The 20,132-nt window shown below is 38.9% G+C and overlaps 1 protein-coding gene across 2 annotated transcripts in view; it reads left to right on the plus strand.

The window, feature by feature from the left end:
• Positions 1-20,132, plus strand: part of RIN2 (Ras and Rab interactor 2) — a 236,935-nt gene that overhangs the window by 37,064 nt on the left and 179,739 nt on the right. For both annotated transcript variants that reach the window (XM_036751603.1, XM_036751604.1), the window contains exon 2: positions 14,130-14,290. The gene's annotated coding sequence lies outside the window, so the exon portion shown is untranslated. The remainder of the gene's footprint in view (positions 1-14,129; positions 14,291-20,132) is intronic.

Genomic DNA, 20,132 nt, shown 5'->3' on the forward strand with positions numbered 1-20,132 from the left:
AAAAAATCCACCGATCACCTCCTGAAAAAGATCCCAAAAAGAAGACTCCTAGGAACATTGTTGCCAAATTCCAGAACTCCCAGATCAAGGAGAAAATACTGCAAGCAGCCAGAAAAAACAATTTGAGTATTGTGGAAACACAATCAGGATAACACAATATCTAGCAGCTTCTACGTTAAGAGGATTGAAGGGCTTAGAATATGATATTCCGGAGGTCAATGGAGCTAGGATTAAAACCAAGAATCACCTACCCAGCAAAACTGAGTATCATGCTCCAAGGCAAAAATATGGATTTTCAATAAAATAGAGGACTTTCAAGCTTTCTCAGTGAAAAGACCAGAGCTGAATAGAAAATTTGAGTTTCAAACACAAGAATCAAGAGAAGCATGATAAGGTAAACAAGAAACCATTCACCAAAGCTATAGAACAAATCAACCCCCACATTGATGGAGGAAGTGAGTACTTATTTCATAAAATGGTATTTCTTTCATCAGCAAAGAATAAAATCGAATTTTCCACCACCACATTCTAAATTCCAGTAGAAATACATATTATTTTAAAGAAACAGGGTGATGTTAATGTTTTATGCAAAATCAAGTCTATTCCCTTTTTTTGAAAGAGAATAATAATGAGTTGGGTCACAATGGGTCAAAGACTCAAAATTATTCTCACTTCAGACTTTGATAGAATAGCATTGCATGTGTGTTATGATCATTTGCATTCATTCTACAGAATATCTAATTTAGAAGTTGTGAAATTAATCTGACAAAATACTGATTATGAGTCAGACCTGATTTATCCTAGCCCCAATTTATACAACCTTGTACTAATCTGTTAATGAACAAATCAATTAATAAAAAAGCATTTATTAAGCATTTAATATGTACTAAGCAGTGAGGAATAAAATATAAAAACAATACAGTTCCCTCTCTCAAGAAGCTTACATTCTGGCATGAGGATACCACAAATGGGGGGGGGGGGAGGGGCAGGGTTTAGCTATGTGGAAAAAAATGAGAAAGCTTCATGGTTCCTAGATTGTAGCAGCAGAGCAGATACTAATCTGCTTTAATCTTCTTTAATGTTATTTCCACTGATAATAGCATACCAATTTGAACCATTTGACAGTGCCAAATACTTTGGCAAGAACTTTCTTTTTCCCAGTTTTCCATAGAAGGTAGGAGTTGCAGCACGTACAGAAGCAGGTGCCGGGTCACATCACCATACGGCTGATTCTCTGAATGATGGATTTGGGAGCTGAGATAGAAGCAGGGTTGGTGGTCTAGGGGGTGTTGCTATTCTTGCGGCTTTGGGATTCAGGGTCCTGAATAATTTTCTTCATCAGGTTTGGTGAGGGAAATGGTAGATGACATGGTGACAGTGGTTTGACTTGCCCAGCACATGTCACTTTCTGTGTGTGTGTGTGTGTGTGTGTCTTTGTGTCTTTCTCTACTGCTGCTTCAGCCAGGCTAACTTGCCTGCCCTGTCAGTGGCACTTGGTTGGCAGTTGGTGTGGATGGCTGGCCCCTTTTCTGTAAGAGCTGATTCCCTGAATAATGGCTTTGGGAACTGGCCTGAGAGCTGGATTTGGAGGGGAGGAGTGAGGGGACACTACTCACTTTAGTTGTGTCTTCTGTACAGGGTGAATTTTAAAATCTGTGCCTGCCTTCGTCTTAGGAATGCTGTGAGAATAAAGGTGACATTGTGTTTGTCATTTTATACACTTTTATGGTTTCATCTATTGTTGATAACAGTTAAATTCTCAAAATCCATGTGAAATAAGCAAGATTTTAGTTACCAACAAGGATGCTGAAGTAGATCTGTTGGTTCACAGTCAACAAAGTGAGCCACGGTCACAGGAAATCTTAGGGGGATCAGGAAGAGGAAATATAGTCTTATACTTTGGACTTGCCAGAAATTATACACACTGGAGTTTGGGGTCTTACCCATGCCCTCCTGTTAGGTTCAGTTTGCTCTGCTGCTAAGAGGGCATTCTGTGTTCCTTATAAAAATAATGATTTATGAGCTCCATCTTGTATACCATATAGTCAAGTCAGGAAGCATTTAAGTATCTACTATATGTCAGACACTATGTATACATAACACATGTATATGTATGTATGTATATATGTATGTGTTTATGCACATATATTTATATGCTTTGGTGATTACAGTATAATTTGTTGTGCTATATTGTATTTGACTACACTGATGCTATTTACATTAAACCAGAATTTTATTTAATAAGTTATCCAGGATGACCATTTGACCTTTGAGTGAAAGGTAATGGTGGAAGAGTATTGACATGAATCCTTTACTCTGAGTTTTCCAAAGGTTAACTTGTGAAAACAGGTGAGCAATAAGTGGTCTCTGAGAATCTCTACAGTGGAAATTGAAAATGAGAAAATATGTTATTTGGTCAAGGAAAATCATCAGCTGGATTTTACCCTTCTAGCTTTTGAGGACACAACAACCTCTACCCTCTGCTTCTCCTTCTTTTTCTCCCTCAGTGGGCACAGAAAACTATTTTAGTCAATTCATGGGGTTTTTAAGGGCCCAAGCTCTTACCAGGAGATCTGAGAATAGGTTAAATATAAAATAATTTTTTGATATTACTGCTTAAAAAAACTCAGTAAAAAACAAAAAAAAAACTAGCGTTTTTAGTCTTTAACTGTAGCTTCACTGACTATAATCCACTATGATGTGGAATTCAGTATCACTATACTTCTGTTTTTGGCCCCACCCCAGGTGGTTTATTTATTGGAAGTATTGGCATGGCATGGTATTTAGCAAGACCATGATAGAGATGGCATATTAAATGTATTAGAGAAAAAGGAAGAATAGAGAAAATATCATTTCTAATAATAATAGACATTTGTATAGTGCTTTAAGATTTGCAAAAGTACTTTATGATACATTATCTCAGTTGAATCTTGGGATGACCCTGTAAGTAGGTAGTATAAATATCATTATCTCCATTTTAATGGTGAGAAAATTCAGATTTAGAGAAGTTGTCACATAGCTAGAGGCAGGTTTGTCACCTGATTTCAGAATTCTCCGCATTGTATCATGTTCCCTCTAAGAGGGATTTATATGAATAATTATACAAGAGAGATTTTTAAAAGAGCATGGGGAATCAATAAATCATAAAATATGATAGCTCAAGTGCTACATTGATACCAACAAAATGTTAAAAGACTTAGGTCTACCAAGGTATGGGGTATATCCCTCTATAAGATCATGAGGAAGAGAAAGACAAACTTTGCCCAGGATGCACTGATGTAAGGAGAGTATACTTCTATCAAATCAGGGCTTGATTGAGGTAGAAGAAAAAAACTTCCCCCTCCCAACTTGAAAATCCAGGCTTCATTTTATTTACCTACAAAATGAATACTTTCCACCTTATTTCAAGGTATTATTACTGTTTCTGCTCTCCAGGTCTTCTTTTGTGTAGTTTCTCTGGAGAATTTTTTTCATGTGGAGAAATGAAACACCGTATCCCCTTAGAGAAGGGGAATTGAGTTTTGCTCTCAATTTAGCTTGCAAAGTAACTTTTACTGGAAAAGACACAAGTTACTTTTGGTGCTCATCATCTTTTTAAGTTGCAACGATTTATATATGTCTTTCTTTTGGCAAAAGAAAATGATGTGAGGTAGTACTGGAGACAGCTGAATGTTTACTTTGTCCTTGAAGGCTGTTAACAACACAGTAAGTAGGGCAGAGCAGTCATTACCAAGGTGGAGTAATGGGGCTCTTAGACTAGCTCTCAAAATTTGTTGCATTGTGGGCAAACAAGCCCAATTAGCATTCTCGGCAATAATAAAATAAAGTAACCTCAATGGCTGTTAAATTTTTGGGCATAAGCAGAAACCACCCAGGCACTTTTGTAAAGTATAAAAGCATCTGACCGAGAAAGAGTGCCAGAGTGCCAAGATTAATTCATGGGGCTTTCTGCCATGCATTTCAACTGGGATTGGCCCAATACCCAGTCCCCGATTTCATTTTCCTCATTTCCCCTCTGATCTGCTCTCAATAACAAGCACCTACCCCCACTGTCATACTGCTCAAAAGAGAAACATCACTGATCTGTTGCTGAAATCTTTGAATAAGATTTACCATCTAATGAAGACTGAAATCTTTAAACCTTTTGAGTTACTAAGCAAGGCCCTACTACTGACTCAATTTTTATGTTGTGAACCTTTTAATTTTTTATGTACCTTTTAATTTGTCTATGCCTCAGTGTTCTCACTGATACAACGGGCTTGCAAATTTGGCCGGACTTTTGGGACTTAAATAATTCCTGAATGTAATATTTTTTTCTGAGTTCTTCAAACCTTACATTTCTATTCCAGATAATTATTCAAGCATTGACAAGAAAATGAAAATCAATGGTTCTTCTTTGCATTTTTCTCATTTTTTTAAAGTAAAAACTTCTTTGGATGGTGACTTTAAAATATTATTCAATGGTAAGGATAGATTAAAAAGCTTAGTTATATGTCTGCATACTATTATGCATGTGTATGTGTATATGTTAATTCGGTTTGGAAGTTCTTGTGAAGTTATTTGAAGGTTTTCTTTGCCTCTTCATTCCCAGCAACAAACACTGATGAGAAAGATGAGTCTTCTTGATTCCAGGCCCAGTTATCCATTCCGCTGCCTTGCTGTTGAATGTAATATGATGATTTTTAGATCTTTTTAAAGACTAATTTTGTGCTAGTGATGTTATATGCGTGATATCACAATTGCTGAATTTTTATGGGCAATCCAGAGGTCAGTGGAGTGAGTTCATATTATATTTCTCTCCTCATCAAAAATGAGTCATTCAGTGAATAAACATTTATTAAGCACCTGATACATACCAGGCACAGTGCTCGTTGCTAGGAATAAAAAGACGAAAAAGAAGCAGTTTCTGCTGTCAGGGAGCTCACAGTCTAATGGGTGTCTAATGCAACATGTAAACAACTATGTACAAATAAAATATATACGAGATAAATTGGAAACAGTCCGCAGAGGGAAAGCATTAGCATCCAGGGTGATCAGGAAGGATTTGTTATAGAAGATGAATAGCCCAAGTATCCACCTAGATCTGTGGCAGGATATACCACGTATCTCATAGGACGAGAAGTCATGGATAGGTTGCTATCAGCATCACCGGAAGGAATACTACCGTTGATGAGATCATGGCTCCACTGAAGTATCATCACTTCCACCATCACCACTAGCACCATCATCATCATCACTGTCATTATTTTCCTCATCCAGGATAAGTTCCTTCCTATCCTCATCGATCTTTTTTTTTTTACTATAGCCATATTCTGTTCAACACTGTTATAGAAGAACATATATTTCAGAATCACATAATACCAGGAATTCTGGAATTCCCAAAATCTGAAATGGAAGAGATCTCAGAGACCAGGTAGTAGAGTCCATATCTTTTCTTAAAAAAGAAAAATTCCATATAAAATCTACCCGATTAGTGGCCATCCCACCTTTGCTTAAAGACTTCAAGTGAGAAGGAACCCATCACATCCCAAGGATGCCTATTCCACTTTTAGATCGGTTTCTAATTGTTAGGCAGGGGGCGGGGGTGGTTTGGCCTCTTTGCAACATCTTCCTATTGCTCCCATTCCTGTCCTTCAGGCACACACAGAACAAATCTTCTATGTGATTGTTCTTCAAATACTCGAAAAAAGCATCATTTCCCTAAGTCTTCTCTTCTCCAGGTTATATCTGCCCACTTCCTTCAGATGATTTTCATATTACATTAAATCTAGATCCTTTACCATCCTCATCACCTTTTCTGGCAGCCTTACCAGTTATCAATATCATTCCTAAACTGTGGTGCTCAGAACAAAATGCAGATGTGGTCTTATCAGGGCATGTGGAACTATCACCTTCTTATTCCTGGTTTCTAAGTCTCTCCTAGTCTGTACAAGTTCTAATATCCTTTAAAACCAACTTTGTATGAGGTAGCCTTGTGGTGGTAACCTATAGAAACCTCTTTTAGGTGGCAGAGTTTACTAACTTCTGGTCATTTGTGATTGTTACTTTAGTTAGTATGTTGCTACAAGCATGTGCCCAATAAGTCAAGGGTTCGTGCAAAGTCTGGAAGTTCACATAATAGCTGGCAGTGATGCAGGAAAAGGATATCCTATTGTTTATTTTATGTGTATGGGCCATCCATTTCAGAAATGCTATTTTTTGTTTGAGTTGACATTTTCTTTGTCATTTATTTCAACTTTAACTTACTCACTTGAGTAAATAAAATCAGAAACAATAACAGATACTATTAGAAATATATTCTTAGAATTATCAGCTGTTCTAAAAGGTAAGAAAAGGGTCACTAAAATAGGGACTATCATGATCTTTTAAAAAGACACATTGGTCACATTTAAGCACTTGGGAATTTATTAGGAATTCTCATTTGGGACATATAAAGAACATACACTAATGGGATGGGAAACCAGTTCCTAAAATTCCTCTGGATCCTAGGCAGGGGTATTGTTTGAAGAAGAGCAGGGATTGATGGGAGAGGGAAGATGAGCCACAAACATGGTGATGGCACTTAATTTAAGAAGTAAAGGCTCTGATCAGGAACATGGTTCCAGCAGCAGCATCAGCAGCCACCACTGACGCATTGACTGTTAGAGCAGTGCCAGAGAGAACCTGGACCAAATAGAGCATAGGAGGTACAATAATCTGGGAATAATAAGCAGGAATGCAGGATTGGAGCAGAGATGTAAGCAAATGATGCCTTTACCCAGGTCTCAGTTCCACTCAAGCTACTGGGACTTCCCCTGGTGGTGTTTTAAATTTGTTTATACAGAGATGAGGAAAAACTCTAATGGGAAGGGAGGAAGGAAATGTCTTTTTCTTTGCTAATGCTCTCAGAGTTGAGTTACTTCTTGTGTGGTTTGTAATAAATGTACATTGTGTTCAAATGTCTGTTGAAAGCCTTGATTTCTTGTAGGTGAACTGAATATCCTAGAAAACGAGCTAAATCTAAGATGACAGAGAGAGGAGGGGAGGAGAGAAGGAGGGAGAGGGAAAATGACAGGCAAAGAGAGGAGGAAGAGAGAGCGATGAGGGGGTTGGGACTGAATACAAGCCATGCTGTTGAAGTTGAGACAAAGTCCCTTAACCCCAAGATTGGAGTTTCCAAACAGGGTCGTTGAGGTGGGGTACCCCTCAAGGACCAGAAATGTTGGAGAGGGTTGAGGCTGTCTGGAATGAATTTATGGACTCAAACATTGCTTAAGTCAAGATGGCAAAGATTTATTATGCTTTTCAGTGGGCAGGAGTTCTTAGGGAACCTGCAACCTTACAGGGGTGCAGGTAAAGTTTATATAGGTTAAATTTTAGTAAGACATGTGCCAGATATGTTAATTAGGTGATTCAGGGCAGGATTAGAGGGTGGTTAAGGAGTGGTCAGTTCTTAAAGGAACATACACTTTTTGTATCTACTGGGCAGGTATTTTACCCAGAGTTCACTGGGAAATAGCCAAAAGTGGGGGCTATATGAAGGTGTGGTTTTAGGCCTGAAATGTCACTAAGTCAACTAATGGTCGGGGCTGACTGGGAAATACCCAGGCTGCACCCATCAATGTCTCGCTAGACAAGATAAATTTAAGGGAGTATGTCTAGGTCTAGCATGCATGTGATAGGTCAGTGAGTAGTAAATGTCTCTATGACCCAGTACACAGCCAGTTCATCCAGTACACAGCTGCTTCAAACTAATAAATTCTATAAGTACAGCTGGCCATTGTATCAGGAAGAGAGATAAACGTGTTGCTAGGGCATGCTGTCCTGTTTTGTTAGAGAGAAACTGCTAGGGACAGTATTTTGAGACTAGAGAGAGATGTGATTTTGGAACTGGGGTCCAAGGACAGGCACCCAAGCACTGCATCAGTACCAAGGTTACTAGAAAAATATTTCCTGAGATTGAATCTGGTTTGACTTAGCAGAATACAGTAGTATTGTTACTCAACTGGACACTTGGAATTGTGAGCACCTTGAGGACATAGGTCATCTGGCAAGTACATGAGAAAGAATAGAAAGCCTTCTGCAATACACATCAAACACAAGGAGCACACAACACTCGAGTTAAGCCTGCACCAGATTAAAATGTGTTTTTATCTGATTTTAATGTATTGATGTATTAATAATCATTGTTCAGTCATTTCAGTCATGTCTGACTCTGTGTGACCCCTTTCGGGGTTTTCTTGGCAAAGATATTGGAATAGTTTGCCATTTCCTTCTGCAGCTCATGTTACTGAAGAGGAAACGGAGACAAATAGAGTTAAATGACTTACCCAGTGTCACAAAAATAGTAATAATCTCTTTACCTATATCTGTACCAATAAACATATGTAGTTTCTAAGTTAATATGTGTCCCAGAGGATCTTTATGTGTGATTCAGTGGACCTCATTTCTATTTGGGTTTGACACCACTAGTCTACAACATACCTGACAAGAGGTCAATAAGCTTTTACTTGAAGACCTTCAATGACTGGGAACCTACTAGCACTTCCTGAGGCAGCCCATTGCATTTTTTCATAGATACAATTGTTGGGAAGCTTTTCCTTATATCAAAGCTAAATTGGCCCCTTTTCAGTCTTTGTCTTTGCCCCTAGTTCTGCACTTTGGGCTCAAGCAGTTAGTCAACAAACATTTATTAAGTGCCTCCTGGATTCTAGGAATTGTGCTAAGTACTAGAGATATAAAGAAAGATGTGAAGAAACAGTCCCTACTCTCAAAGAACTGACAATAATGGGCTAAGCAGAAAAAGTCTGATCCCTTTTCCCCAGCACAACCCTTCAGATACTTGCAGGCAGCAGCTGTCATGTCCCGTTGTTCCCCCTCTCTACTGCCTGCCAAGTCTTACCTTCTGCAGGCCAAATTCTTCACTTCATTCAGTCAATCCATATATGACATAAATTCAACAACTTAACATCTTGGTTGTCTTCTCTGGATACTCTCCAGCTTGTAAATATGCTTCCTAAAATGTATTCCCCATAACTGAACTCTAGATAGTGTTTGACTAGGACAGAGTGCTGTGGGCCTGTCACTTCCTTGTTCCTGGATGTTGTTATTCTCTTTGTGTAATATAAGGTGGTGTTTTCTTGACTTTTCTGGCTACTATATCGTACCACTGACTCATGTTGACCTTGCTGCCCACTAAGCCTTGAAATCTTTTTTCAAATGAACTGCTGTCTAGCCATGCCTCCCCCAATTTACACTTGGAAAGTTGGCCTTTTACTTCTGTCAAAAAAAGACACTGTTTATTTCTTAAAATATTGTACCATAGAGTTTACTATTCAGAGAAGATTTACTAATGGGAATGGAATTACGGAAATTTCTAATTTTTCAAAGTAAATGCCAGATTTTATAGCTTCTTCTCAATTTAGCAGCAAAAACCCTTTGTTCTTTTTTGAAAGCTATCCATTTAAAACAATAAATAGATAAGGAACAGGATAACCTAAGAACCTAAGTATATGTTTTCTTGAATCTGCCATATTTACTTTGATATTACCCTCACTAGTTAACAAGGAGGACAAATGTAATTTTTTCTGCCTTTCTACTTTGTTTTTCTGCTTGTAACCTGTTTTTGGTTGTCAACCACAGGAGGAAATACCTTAGATCCAGAACAATGCACAGGATGAGATTGATACTCACTGATGAAAATAAATGAAATATTTTCCTGACAAAACCTTCAAAGCCTCTCTCAGAGGATCCGTAGGGTCACAGATCCAGAGCAAGAAGGGGTCTTAAATTATGGAGTCCAACACTTTCATTAAAGATGATGAAACTGTGGCATAGTCAGACTGGAGTCACACAGCTGTTAAGTTCCTGAGACAGGATTTGAACCTAGGTGTCCTGACTTCCAGGATAGCAAGGTAACACAGTGGATAGAGTGCTGGGCCTAGAGTCAGGAAAACCTGGGCTCAAACCTGGCCTCACGTGTGACCCTGGGCAAGTCACTTAACCCTGCTTGCCTCAGTTTTCTCATCAGTAAAATGAGCTGGAGAAGGAAGTGGCAAACCACTCCAGTATCTTTGCCAAGAAAACCCCAAAAAGGGGTCACAAAGAGTCGGACAGGACTGAAAGTGACTGAACAACAATGACCCTGACTGTCCACTGAAGAGGAGGGACAAGTTACCATCACTGTTTACAGATTCAGGTAGAAGTCTTTTGCAGTGTTTGTTGGGTTAGATAGAATGTGCTCTCTAGCTCATGCCTTGTTAGCTTGGGGTAGGTAATGTAGGAAGTAAAGGCTCTTTTCCTTTCTGTTTGCCACTTCTGTCTGTACCTTTGTCCCTCACTTCCCCTCCCCACCTCAGCTTCTTCCGATACCAAGGTTCCTGCAGAGCATCCTACAAGAGGCATTTTCCAAGTTCCTCAACTGTGCTCTTCCCCCGGTGAAATCACTTTGTATTTTTTCTGCATGTATTTTGTGTGTATTTATATTTCCTTTTTGCTTGTATTCCCAGCACCTAGTGTAGTACTTGACACACATAATAGACACTCGGTAAAAGCTAATTGAATTGAATTCCATTGAACTTTTTATTCATTAATTGATTGATTGATTGATTTGTTCGTTTAGTGAAGACCTGGGCTTGGGCTCAAAAATTCCTATGCTCCCAGGGGAAACCTCAGGTGGGCGTATAAGCGAAAGAGTTATTTAGCAAACAACCCCCATTTTTGAACCCTGCTTATTTGAGTCCAGACCTTCAAAAAAAAAAGGCCACAGGTTAGCTAGATTTAGCCAAATTTTCTTATGGACAAGTTGGAGCAATGTAGTATATACAATACCATAGTTAGATGGATCCCCAAAATGATTGAATGACTATCCACAAAGAGTAGTCATTAATTATTTGATATAGACTTGCAGGGGGTCTCTCATGAGGTGATTCAGTGATCAGTCTTTGAGCCTTTCCACTTAACCTTTTTCACAGATGTCTTAGACAAAGGCATACCCTGTTAAGTTTGTAAATGGCATAAAGCTGGGGGAGAAGGCTAATGCAATTTATGATAGTCAACATACAAAAGATATTGATGAACTAGAACCTGGGTTTTTAGCCTGGGGTCCATAAACTTGTTTTTTTGCTATATATTCAATATAATTGGTTTGTTTTATAATGCTGTTTACTATTTGTATTTAAAAACATGAAACAAAAAAAAGAATGTTGAGCCAGAGATAATAAGTTGAAATTTAGTAGGATAAATTTAAAGCCTTGCAGTTTTGGGTGGGTAATTAATAGTAAGTGTTAAATTATTAAACTGAATCAAATTGAACCAAAAAGAACATAATAATCCCCTTCATTACTCCCATTACCACTCTTAACATAGAGATGACCTTCAAGTTAATTGTTTTAAAAAAATCTCTAGTGAGAATTTCTGGGTAGAAACAAGCTCTATCAAGAGTGGGATTCCAGGTATAGTTTAGTCCTTTGCATAGTTCTTGAACATGGAAGATTCTCTGATAAAGAACAGAGAAGCACATAAGGATCTAAGTGGAGCAGGTTTCTAGCTAGTGTTGTCACTGTTGAGTTAATCCAAAAGAACGCCACCAAGTTATCTGGCAGTTCTTAACTTTTATGCTTGTCTTTATTTAGAAGTTTTCATTTCTAATTTTCTTTTCATGGCTCATAGACTGGTTGATGGATCTAGAAGTTCATTCATCTTTGTGTTCCCCACTGTGCTTTGCATATGGTACATGCTTAATAAATATTTGTTGAATGAATAATTGTTGCCAAGGCAATGGAGCTTCTAATGAATTATGACAAAGTAATTATACTGATTTAGCTTTTGCCAGTGGGGAAGCTAGATCTAAACTTGTTCATTTAACCTTCTCAAGGTCAGGAAGGCTTAACCATTCCCCAGAGAAATTGTACTTTGTTGAGAAATTCAATTGAAACCTAAAACTAATTAGCGTTGCTCTTAAGAACTCAACTACTTTAAAGGGAAACAACCAGTTCTAAACAAAAGCAGTGAACTGAATTGGTTGTTGTGATACGGGTTGTTACTAAAATGTCAGTGCAGTAGAAAAGTGAAAAGTTGTAGCAGTTATTGGATCACAGCCAGGGCAGTGGGTCTTTTTTCTATCTGGTTTTAAAATATTTGCGTAAGCTGAAATGAGTCATGTTAATACAAAATTGGAGTTCCAGCCTGGAAGACCCCAATTCAGATTTCTTCTCTGACATTTCCTAGCCGTATAACTGTGAGCCAATTTCTTATCTGAACCTTCGGCATCACCCCAAGACTGTGTTATAGATTGGTGTGATTTTATTGACCTAAGATGGAGCTATATCTGCCTTACATTCTGAGTATTTCTTAAAATGGTTTCATTATTTTAAGTATCTGAAGGTAAGAACCGTTTTAATTCAGCTTCTTATATGTATCAGTGAAGCAACAGCTGTTGTGATATTCTCTTGGGGGTCAGTTATTTCTTCTATATTCCCAAGTAAAAATTTCTGTGAATATTTTTATCAGAACTGTTATTTTGTTGGTGTAGGAGGAGACTGCCTCTACCAATGCTGATCTGTACCTGCTCTCCAGTTTATAGTTTTAGAGTTAGTTGCCTGAGAGTATTGAGAGGGTAAGTGACTTGTACAGGGTCTTGTAGCCATGAAATATCAGAGGCAGAATTTAAGCCCGAGCCTTTCTTACCAACTCTGATACCAGTTCTGGAATTTTCTAAGACTTCAAAACATGAAGGAAGGCAGGATGGGGCAAGGGAAAGAGTGATGGATCTAGAATCAGGGGTTATTGTTGTTTTTTTCAGTCATGTCTGACTCTTCGTTCTCCCATTTGAGGAAACTGAGGCAAACAGGGTTAAGTGACTTGCCCAAGGTCACACAACTAGTAAGTGTCTGAGGCCAGATTGAACTCAGGAAGATGAGTCTTCCTGACATCAGGTTTGATACTTTATCTACTGTGCCACCTAGCTGTCCTGGAATCAGGGGCCCTGGGTTCAAATTCTAGCATTGCTACTTAGTATCTGAGTGACATTACCTTGGGCAAGTTACAAATTCTATGGGCTTTAATTTCTCATCTGTAAAATGAGGAAAGTGGATTAACACACCTTTAAGGGCCCTTCCAGCTCTAAATTTATGATCCTATGATTTAATGCCTGTCAATAAGTCCCTAAGCATTTATTAAGTACCTTCTACGTACCAGACACTGCCCTAGGCGAGAGAGAGAGAGAGAGAGATGTATTGTTATCTATAACATTTGAATGTTTGTTTCTGACAAATTCTAGAGTGATTCAGATTGATCCATTTCCAAAGTTGGAAGTACTGCAAACAGAAGTAATAACATGATACACCTATTGGCATTGGTTCATTCCCAGTACCTCCAAACATCAAGTGATTACAAAGATAATGTAAATAAATCAAAATCTTCTCTGGGAATTACTGCTTAGAGAATTAAATCTTGCAATTAGTTCATTCTACTTTTCTGTAAAGAAGTTTTGTTCATTGAGTATTTTTTTACCTGATTATTTGTTGTGCCCCAATAGTACAAGATGGGTGGTACAGTGGATAGAGTACTAGGCTTCGAGTCAGGAAAACTCATCCTATTGAAATGCAACTATTAAGTGCTGATTTTTTAAATCTAGTTCATGGATCCCAGATTAAGAACCATTTCATTAAAGGAGGTCTTTCATTAGAAGGAAAATTATTTGCTGGCAGCCCTGGTGAAAATAGATTTGGTGGAAAAGGAAAGTAAAGCAAATGGTTAAAATGTTGTTTGGGAATAGTATGTAAATAGGATAGGATATCTACAGGGTCTAGCTGTATTTCTATAGGTTTTTCCTTAAACAAATAAGAACTAACATAAAGTGGAAGAAAAAAAGAAAAACCCAGGAAGGCTAATTAACCTAAATGGAAGAAAGCAAGGAAAACATTTTTGGTGTCCTTTCCCTGATAGAAAGAACCATTTGAGAGCTTGTTTTTTCAACCTGGGAGGGTACGATCAGACTCTGTAAGGAGAAACCCTTTTCGCATTTGCTTAGAGAGTGGATATCAGAATTTACAAGACTAAAACTAGTCAGTTTCCCTAGAGGTGGGATAAAAAGTATGTTTTGTTTGTAGCCTCACAAAGTATTAAATGCCTACCTTTGTGTGTTACAGACTTGGAAAGACCAAAATAAGGTGTGAACTGTACATAAAGAAGAATCCCTGTCTACTTAGGCCTCACTGAAGAAGATAGAGTGGAGTAACCTGCCACAGGTCTTAGGGTATCCAGGACTGTGAGTGACGCAGACCAGGAGGAGAGATGCAGGAATGAGCAGGTATGTAAGGAACAAATTATGAAACCAAATTAGCTTCAGCCCCAGACCTGGTTTTTGTTGTGGTTATAATTTACTTGTTTGTTTGAACTGTTTCTAAAGTGATAGGGACTAAGTGATATGACTCTTTTATTGTAGTATGTCATTTTTCAAGATTTATTTTGGGTTCCCAGAAGTTAATTATTAGCATGAGCCATTTTTCTCAGTCTGCCCAGAGACCGTGTTATGGTTTTGTGGTTCATCTGTTGGTGAGTGGTGAGAGAAAGAGACAATTCAGAAGCCTCAGAAACAAAAAAAAATTAGGTAGTAAGTTATTTCTGAGAGAGAAGACACTGTAACCCTATTCTATTTGGTCCTGGAGAGCAAAACTAGAAACAGTGCATAGAAATTAGAAAGTCAGGTTTTGGCCTAATACAAATAATAATTTCCTCCCAATTAGAGCTGTTCAAAAGCAGAATGAGCTGCCAAGGTCAGTGGAGAGTTTCCCCTCATTAGAGGCTGGTTGGCCACTTCCCAGAAATGGTGTAAAGGTGATTCCTGTTCAGATATCATTGGACTAGTTGACTTTGAAGTGTCTTCCAATTCTAAGATTGTATGATTCTATAATTTATCCCTTTGCATGAGAGCCACCACCTGCTCCTGGTTCCTACCTCTCTTTCTTATTCTTTCTATTTCACTTTCCTTCCTTCCAGTAAGTACTCCTCAAAGTTCTGACCTTGTCCTTCCATTTTCCCCTTTTTACACTCTTTCTTTTATTAAATGCATTTGTTCCTACAGCTTCAAATATGATCCCTAATTAAATGACCCCTAGATCTCTTTGTCTGAGTCTAATTAGCCCTTGAGCTCTCTAGATCTTCAGATATCTGTAAGAACTATCCCAACCTATATCAAATTGCTTACCTGTCTCCAGTGGGAGGGAGGGAGGGAAGGGAAGGAGAGAATTTGGAACTTAACATTAAAAAATGTTAAAAATTATTTTTACATGTAATTGGGGAAAATATTATTAAAGCAAAAAGAAAAGAAAAACATTTGGTAATTATCACGGAAGGTGTGGGTCTTGAAAATGGCCCTAAAAAACAGAAATATTGAGAGGTCATTTTACAAGTCTTTTACAAGTCCTTTATAAATATGTACTACTAACTGCACTATAAATGTGGGTTATACTGTCTCCACTCTACAGTCTGTTTTCCAGAACCCCAATTGCAGGTCTAAAAGCTGCTTGGTGAGCATGCGGAATCAGAGCAAGGGGCACACGCAGACTTGGACTCAGAGGTCAACCACACACATAGAAGTAGGGGAGATAGGACTGGAAGGAGTATTAGGTGAAAAAGACAAGGGGGTGTGAGTTTCAGGGTGACGTGCATCTTATGGGTCTTGTTTGATTAATTCTGTCAAAAAAGGCTAATTCAGTCATGGGCTGCATTAATAAAAGTATAATATCCAGAATAAGGGAAATGATAGTCCCTAGCAGTATCTAGATGGTGCGGTAGATAGAACACTGGGCCAAGAGTCGGGAAGACTCGAGTTGAAATATGACCTCAGACACCTAGCTGTGTGACCCTGGGCAAGTCACTTAACCTCTGTTTGCCTCAGTTTCCTCATTTGTAAAATGGGGATGATAATTGCACCTTCCTTCCGGGGTTGTTGTGAAGACCAAATGAGATAAAAGTTGTAAAGCATGCTTAACACAGTGCTTGGCATGTAATAAATGCTGTATAAATGTTAGCTCTTATGATTATTCCCATACAATATTGTGATTTGCCTAAGGTCACACATAGTAGCAAACACAGTAACAATTTTAGGGAATCCACCCCAGATGTTCACATGGCTTATTTGTGCCTGACCTGTGGTAGAACATTCCGAGTTCGTATTGGTCCGATCAGCCACAGTTGGACATATTGTAACTTGACTCTAGCACGGTGATGATGTCATTTTGGTCCTCTTTGAGACAACAACGAAGGACAGCAACCAACTAACTAGCCAGCCAACATACTAATGAACTCCAAATTTGAACTAAAGTAGGAATCCTGAATTAAAACCGACTGATTGCTGGTCTAGTATTCTTTCCATCACAATAATCATCTTTGTTGTGCTCCAGCATTCAGTACAAAAACTTTCAAGATAGAACAATCTCTGTTTAAAGCCTAGATTTTAATTGGTGCCAGAACAAGAAAATTAACGAGCTTTTTGGTTAATTTAATAAGTGTTACTTTGCACTTGGGACCTGCTAAATACTTATAAAATATCTTTTGGCTTCTATTTTAGGTAAATTTTCAGAATGAAATACTAAAATAGATTCAGGAAATACGTAGTTGAAATACACAAAATTCCAAGATGCTACAAAAACCATGCTTATTCTGCTGCACATATTGGTGAACATACACTCTCTCTTCCGTTTCTTATACACAAAGAGCAAGTATCTTGCCTCAAATGGTTCCAATCTCACAAATACAAAAGAGGAAAGCATACTCTGACTACAGTTTAGAAGGGATTGTCAAGGGGAAAAAAATTGGTATGAATCTAAGGGAGTCATTAAGGTAACATGTTATAGTCAAAAGAATACTATATTTGCAGCCAGATAACCTTGTTCAAATCCTGACTTTTCCATTTGCTACCCTGATCAAGTCACTTATCTCGTGTGAGGCTTTTTCTTTATCTCTACAATAAGAAGACCAACCTAAGTGACCTCTTAAGGGCTGTATCGGTTCTAAATCTACAGTACTGTGATTGAGAGAGGGAGACAAAGTAATAGAGGCACTGAATCAAAGAAAGATAATTCCCAGACTAAATTAGATTAAAATGAATATGGGGGAGGGGGCGGGGGGCGGAGCCAAGATGGCAGCTGGAAAGCAGGGACTAACGTGAGCTCCCTGCCTAGTCCTTCCAAAAACCTATAAAAAAATGGCTCTGAACCAATTCTAGAACTGCAGAACCCACAAAATAGCAGAGGGAAGCAGGGCTCCAGCCCAGGAAAGCCTGGATGGTCTCTGGGTGAGGTCTATCCGCACGGAGCTGGGAGCAGAGCGGAGCAGAGCCCAGTGTGGGCGGCGCGGACCAACCAGACCAGGAGCCGGGCAGCACCCCTGAATCAGTGAGCTGCAGCAGTTACCAGACTTCTCAACCCACAAACACCAAAGACAACAGAGGTTAGTGGGAAAAGCTGCGGGAGTGGAAGGAGTTCCTGGTTCAGCTACTGCCCCAGGGGCAACAGAGGTGGGGCAGCTACAGAACTACAGCTGCATTTGCTTCCTGCCCCAGGCTCATCTGGTGGAAGGAGTTAAGTGGCAGATCAGAGCAGGAGTGAAGAGCCTGCTGAAGATCTAAGTGCAGTGCGGGTTGGGGGTTCTTGGAGAAGGAGGAGTGCTGGTGTGGCAGAGCTGGCGCATCCCCCCAAGCGTGGAACATAGAACTCTTTAGTCTACAAGCAGTCATACCCTGCTGAAAAATTCAAGGGTCAAGTTAGTTGGCTGGGAACATGGCCAGGCAGCGAAAATGCACCCAGATTCAGTCTCAGACTTTGGATTCTTTCTTTGGTGACAAAGAAGACCAAAACATACAGCCAGAAGAAGTCAACAAAGTCAAAGAGCCTACAACGAAAGCCTCCAAGAAAAACATGAACTGGTCTCAGGCCATGGAAGAGCTCAAAAAGGATTTGGAAAAGCAAGTTAGAGAAGTAGAGGAAAAATTGGGAAGAGAAATGAGAAGGATATGAGAAAACCATGAAAAATAAGTCAATGACTTGCTAAAGGAGACCCAAAAAAATACTGAAAAATACACTGAAGAAAATGAATATCAAGGATGGCCTTAAAAAAGAAAAGAAGTTAGAGAAGAAATATATGGAAAAGTCAGAGACAGTCTTACCCCCATTATTTTGTGATATTGGGGGAAGGGGAAGGAGTGTTTATGAGCCAGCTGTCTGGTAGCTTGCAATATTTACAGGTATAGTACTAGCTAATTTTCTGAATCGCTGCTACATCACCAGAAGCCAGGTTGCTCCAAAGCAGAGTTAGAGATCTAAGCTTAGCCAAGATAAACTGTATCCCCCAGATGATTGTAATTTTGACCAAACTCTGCTTTCTACCAGTCCCTTTATGCTAGAGTATGGGCTCTAGGAAATGTTCCAGGGATATACGTAACACCAGAAACAACAGCCCTCTTCTAATGTTCTGCTCCTAAGATAGTTTCTTGCTTGATATAAAATCATACTTGGTATAAAATGATTTCCAAATCATTCCCATGCTCCAGACATCTGAGTTTAAAATCACCATCTTTCCCCTTTTCCCAATTGGTATCTTGTGCTAGACTATGATACTGCTGGGTTTGAAGAGTGCTAACCTAGAATCAGGAGACCTAGCCTTCAATTTTGAGCCCAATGCTTATTAGCCCTGTGATCCTTCTCAAGTCAACTAACCACACTGAGCCTTAGTTTCATTACTTACCTTAATGGGTAATTATGAGATAAGTGTTTTACAGACCTTAGAATTCTATAGAAATGTGAGCCATTATTATTAGGTTCCTTTCTTATACATTCTGTGGTTCCTAGTCTTCTGTACTGACACCCCCTTTCTCTACCACCCCCCCACACCTGAAATGAAATTTCTCTAGATATATTAAGTGATAAAGAATTTTCAGAGTTCCTCTGTTCTCTGCATTCCCTCTTCAGCTGAAGGCAGATGTTGCCATCATCTGGCTGACAATTTTAAAGTCACTGTACCCAGCACTGAGTTTTTCTATCCTATGTTTTTTATCTCTTTCACTTTTCTAATACTCTTTACCCTTGTTCAAATTTCATCTAGTCCCACCAACTGTTATCAGGAAGCCTGGTTGCAGAGGTGAAAGAAGTTTTCCTTGTCAAAACTTAGAGGATAATTAGCCTCCAGAAGTGAGAAGGTAGAGCTGGACAATACTCTGGAACTTCTACAGAGACCTTATCCTGTCTCTGTTATTATATCTCTTTTTTTTGCTTCAGAAGTGGGAATAATTGAGTGCTCTCTTACTCTAAATATGTTGAGCCTTTGGTGAAAAGCAGAAAGATTTCTTTGAGAATGAGACCGTAGAGATCCTATATGTGGGGCTTTGGTTTATAAAGGAATGAAAACTAGAGCCTCCTAATTCCTGCTATCCATAGTCACTGATCTCCCATCCACCAGCTGTTTATTGACTCCATGGTCAGCCTATGTAAGAGACTGTAGGGATGAGAAAAAAGTCTAAGACATGATAGTTGCTCTCAAGGAACTTAACATCTACATGGAAAGACAAGATCAACACACATGAAACAATTAGCAAGTAGTGGTTTGTTCTTATTCAGTCATCTTCAGTCTTGTCTGGCTCTTCATGACCCCATTTGAGGTTTTCTTGGCAAAGATGCTGGAATGTTTACCATTTCCTTCTCTTGCTCATTTTACAAATGAGGAAACTGAGGCAAACAGGGTTAAGTGACTTGCCCAGGGTCATATAGCTAGTAAGTGTCTGAAGCTAGATTTGAACTCAGGAAGGTGAGACTTCTTGACTCCAGGCGCAGCACTCTATCTGCTATGCCACCCAGCTGAATTGTTAAATTGCCTAGGAGAAAAGGCTTAGAAGAATTTTTAATGCCTCTTCTTGTGAGAATTCTGGCTCTTTGGGTTTTTTACATTGCTCTATGCAATAGAGTCAAACTCAAATAGAAACAGATCCCTGAGGGACACATAGTGACTTAGAAAAGCGCAAATTAACATTATCTATGTTGTGTTATATTTTATTTAATTTTTTAAACATTTCCCAATTACATTTTAATCTGGCTCAGTTTATAGACAGTAAATTTGACACCCCTGTCTTTGGTATCTGAAGGGATTCACATCAACTT

This window comes from Trichosurus vulpecula, chromosome 3, assembly GCF_011100635.1.
Source record: "Trichosurus vulpecula isolate mTriVul1 chromosome 3, mTriVul1.pri, whole genome shotgun sequence".
Taxonomy (NCBI): Eukaryota; Metazoa; Chordata; class Mammalia; order Diprotodontia; family Phalangeridae; genus Trichosurus; species Trichosurus vulpecula.